The following is a 5,101-nucleotide window of genomic DNA, read 5'->3' as shown; positions in this document are numbered from 1 at the left end:
AAAAAAAAAAAAAAAAACCAAAACCTATGGGATACTGCAAAAACAGTTCTAAGAGGAAAGTTCAAAGTAATAAGTGCCTAAATAAAAAAAAATAGTAAGTAAACAATATAACATTGCAATCTCAAGGAACTAGAAAAATATGAATAATCCAATCCCCATTTTAGTAGACAGAAAGAAATAATAAAGATCCGAGCAGAACTAAATGAACTAAAGACCAAAGAAATGGTATGTAACTATCCATATATCTACAGACAACTGATTTTTGACAAATGAGTAAAGAACATACATAGAGGAAAGGACAGCCTCTTCAAGAAATAGTGCTAGGAAAACCAGAAATCCATATGCAGAAGAATGAAACTAGACCCCTTTTTCTCACCATATACAAATATCAGCTCAAGATGGATTAAAGACTTAAATGTAAGGCCCCAAACTATAAAACTATTAGAAGGAAACATAGGGGAAATGCTTCAAGACATAGATCTGGGCAAAAATTTTATGGACAAGACTTCTAAAGCACCGGAAACAAAAATACAAATAAACAAATGAGACTATATCAAACTAAAAAGCTTCTGCACAGCAAAGGAAACAAAAAACAGAATGAAGAGGCAACCTGCAGAATGGGAGAAAATATTTGCAAACTATTCATCTGACAAGTAATTAATATCCACAATTATGAGTACAGGGAAATCAAACAGTTCAATAGCAAAAAAACAAATAATCTGATTTAAAAACGGGCAAATAGCCTGAATAGACATTTCTCAAAGGAAGACATACAAATGGCCAATAAATACATGAAAAAAATGCTCAACACAACTAAGCATCAGAGAAATGCAAGTCAAAGCATAATGAGATATCATCTCACTCCAGTTAGAATGGCTAATATTAAAAAGACAAAAAACAACAGATGATGGAAAGGATGTGAAGAATAGGGAACTTATGCACTGTTGGTGGGAATATAAATTAGTACAGCCACTATGGAAAACATTATGGAAGTTCCTAAAAAAACTAAAAATAAAATTACCAAATGATCCAGCAATCCCACTATTGGGTATTTACCCAAAGGAAGAGAAGCCAGTATACCCAAGAGGTACCTAAACCCCTATGTTTATTGCAACACTATTTACAACAGCTAAGATATGGAGTCAAACTAAGTGTCCATCAACAGATGAATGGATTTAAAAAATGTTGTATATATACACAATGGAACACTATTCAGCCATAAAAAAGGTAGAAATCATGTCATTCGCAGTAACATGAAAGAGCCTGGAAGACATTTCATGATAAATGAAATACTGCACGTTCTCACTTATATGTGGGAGCCAAAAAAAAGTGAGCTCATAGAAGTAGAGTGGAATTGAGGCTGGGATGGGGAGAAGGGAGAAAAAATAGGTAGAGATTGATTAACAAATACAGAACTACATCTGTATTAGAAGAATAAGTTCTAGTGTTTGATAGTAGAGCTAGGTGTCTATGATTAACAATCATTTATTGTTTATTTTCAAATGGATAGAAGAAATGAATTCAAAGCTTCTCATGACAGAAATGATAAATATTTACAGTGATGGATATGCTAAATAGCCTGATTGGATCATCACACAGTGTACACATGTATCAAAATATTGCTCTGCACCTTATAAATATGTAAAATTATTATGTGTCAATTTAAAAATAAAAAATTTTTAAAAGTCCTTGGGGTGTGCTCAGAGCATAGAACCTGAAGACTGGCTCCTTTGTTTACAACACACCTGATAGGAATCTGGAGTCATTATGATGAGGAACACAAAACTTGTGGCCTTCCTATGAACACATGCCCTATATGTTAAAAAAAAAATACATGAAAGACGATATTATATCAAATGAGCCTTCTTCAGAGGGCCCGGCTGTTCACTACCTGATAACTAACAGAAAAACAGGAAGATCTTCGAGAATGCCAACCACCTGTCCCAGAGTTTGCAAGAAGTGTCCATAGCAGCATTGCTCATGGTTTTAATGGCTTATCTAGATCTTCACCTACAGAAGTGTTGAATAGCTGATCACTTAGCATACTTTAATGTCACTGAGAAAGCGACCGAATTACTTATTAACATCAAGTATTGAACTTATTTCCTTGGTCCTATCTCATTTATGGACACTGGGTATGAATGATTACAATTAAAATATTGTTCATCTTGACATCTGTATTTATTGACTGTGCCATGACAAGCCACCTGAAAACAGCAGTGAAAAGAAAACATTAAAAGTAGATTTTTAGAAAATGGAAGCCAGTGATTGCTTTAATATTCTGCACTTTAAAAATGAATCTGTTTTGGACAAATGAATTTGTTCTTGAATGGTCAAGAAAAAAATATTATTATGGGGAAATATTTAATAACACAGCATGACCATACTCCTTTTATTTTGTGTGGTGATTTTTAAAATTAATTAATGGAAGTAGCAAACTAGAATTTAATATCTTCCCACAATTAAGTAAAAGTCATAACCTTAAAAAAAATGGTAGAAAATAAATATAAATCAGTCTTAGGAAGTTTTAAAGGAGAAGTTAATGGAGCAGGTTATGAAAGAAATGATACTTAATTTATAAATTTGGATTTAATCTAGAATTCAAACATGAAACTGTAAATGTAGAAAACTGCCCACACTTATGTACACACGCTAGAACTAACTTTGTTTTCCCTTAACGGTTAACTAGGATTGTCTGTCACACTTGAAGACTGTACAGCCTTTCTCTCCCATACATTTACCTATACAAACCCCAACTCTCTGTCTATCAGGGAGGCAGTTGGTACTTTACACTCTGTCTCCCAGTCGGCGTCTTTCAAAATAAAAATGCTTTCGTTTAAGTTCTGTCTGGTGGGTGTCACTGTCAATCCCATGGTGGCAAGCACTTGGACTCACATGGGTCAGGGATTCCTGAGACGAAGTAAGCTTCTCACATGTTCACCAACGGTGAAGTGAAGTCCCAATGGACTTGTTTGTTACCGAAACAGGCATAGAAAAAACTAAATATAATGACCCTCTGCCAGAGGTTATTCTCAAATTTATTGATTTAGGAAAAAAAACCGTTGAGCTGCATATCATAGTAGAGAATTTTGGTGGAAGACACTTGACACTGGAGTAAGATAAACCAGTCCATATTTATTTTGGTGAAAATGAGTTTAATAATGCTAAAATTTTCTCAATAGGGAGAATATAGGGCAAGAGTGAAGCATAACAGTAGGTTTATTTACAAGGTGTTTGATTTTTATTAGCATAACAACATTGAAAGCAAGTTTCTAGTTGTTGGGACAGGAAAGTATAGGAAGAACCTGACAGTCAGTAGGGGAAAAAGGAGGAGCAACCCCAGAAATTAGAGACAAAAATCAATTGGTAACTTTTGTCTTGGTAGCGGAAGTCAGAGAGAATGCTAAACTCTCAGGTACAGAAGAGGGGAATAAAAGTCAGAGGACAAGATACAGAAAAATTAAGAAATGTTATTTTGCGTTCAGTCAAGTCTTTTATTATATGACTAGTTGTGTTTGCCTTCACAAGAAGAATCGGGGTCACGTTTGCAAATGAAGCTAGGGCTAGTAGCGTCTGGATTTCTTGCAGTAACATTACAAAAATTTTACTGAGTGAGCCCATAACAGTCCACTCTCTTTCTAGAGAAACTGTGTTAAGAAGAAATGGAGACTTCTGGAAGGTTCTACCTCATATCAAGGAAATGAAGAAAAGAGGAGAAATCAGAATGTCCTGAAGGAAGAAGGACCAAGAAATCAACTCAACCACAGTCACGCCCCCTATTTCATTTCTGGAAATGAAATACCTGAAGAGAGCCCACAGTTATTTAGAGTAAAACGACAGCCATTAACAAATAATAACATTAACAAATAATTAAGCAAATAATAATCATATGTCTTATTTTTATACATAGAAAGTAAACCTGGTTTTAAATGAATCATCTGCATTTGACATTTAATTCATCTTGGCATGATGATTTTGCCCAAGATTTGTGTAGAAAGAATTTATCCCTATTTTAATTAAAAATTGTATTCTGTAATACGTGTTTCAAAACTGACTCTTTAAAATATGCATTATATTCTCCAGAATTATGAAAATATTAGTCCTAACTCTTTTTAAAATGTCCAGATTAGCAATTTTTAAAGAACAAAACTCAGAATCAAAATATGTGAAATATTACTTTTTTCAGTAGTTACAGTTTGTACGGTGACTTTACTTTTTATTAGACTTTCTAACTACTAGCAAAATGGAGAAAATTGACTTTTACAGTACTACTTTCCCATTTTGGTGAAATCACTAACCGACAAGAAAAAAATCAGGAGAAAATATTTAAAAGGCTAAAAATAACTGAATAGAAAGAAAGGAATGAGCATTTGGAGAAGGGAATTTAGAGGGATTGTGACTTAATTAAGTTTTTAGATTGAAAGAGTGATTATGTGGATATTTTTCCAGGGCAATTCAACTGTAGGCTTCAAATATATATCCTTAAAGCACAAAATAATACTTAGGTGTAAATAACATGTTTTATGGACGGCTGTGAAAACTACTAAATGTGTTTACTCCAAACATTACAATTGATTATCTTTTACTGAATAAAATAAAAAGCTTACATTTTAAAAGTTTACTAGAATAGACAGAGGGTTGTCTGGATGCGTTACATATTTGTATATTTTTGTTTTTCCCTGTAAATAAATGTATGTAAATAGTTCTAAAAGCTTTTCTGGAATAGATCCCTTTGGGGTCTCTACTGATCCCTGTGAACAACTGTTCTTTATTGTCCCCATGGACACTACTGTTTTGTTCCTTTTCAAGTTCAACACCCTTTGGTTTACAAAATTATATAGCTAACCTCCCCCCTCAATAATGGGAAACTGTGCTGATGTCGTTTTTTTCCTATTTGTTTTTTATAGATGCTACATTTTCACTTTCCCTAGGTTCATGCTTATTAAAAAGACTTAAAAAACTTACTTGTATCAAGGAATAATAATATATAGCTAATTGTTTATATTTTTGTTGGACATACAGTTATACTATATTTAACTTTGTGATTTCACATCCAGGCTAGTGGGGAACAAATCAACGAGCCTCAGATTTTATGTTTATT

The 5,101-nt window shown here is 33.3% G+C and overlaps 1 non-coding gene across 1 annotated transcript; it reads left to right on the top strand.

The window, feature by feature from the left end:
- Positions 1-1,691: 1,691 nt before the first annotated feature.
- Positions 1,692-1,820, top strand: LOC134365929 (small nucleolar RNA SNORA11). Its single transcript, XR_010022206.1, has one exon. It is a non-coding gene; the product is annotated as a small nucleolar RNA SNORA11 (small nucleolar RNA).
- Positions 1,821-5,101: the final 3,281 nt, after the last annotated feature.

The sequence above is a fragment of the Cynocephalus volans genome, chromosome 1 (assembly GCF_027409185.1).
Source record: "Cynocephalus volans isolate mCynVol1 chromosome 1, mCynVol1.pri, whole genome shotgun sequence".
Taxonomy (NCBI): domain Eukaryota; kingdom Metazoa; phylum Chordata; class Mammalia; order Dermoptera; family Cynocephalidae; genus Cynocephalus; species Cynocephalus volans.
The sequence above is the reverse complement of the archived record's forward strand: the minus strand, read 5'-3'. Positions and strand labels throughout refer to the sequence as shown.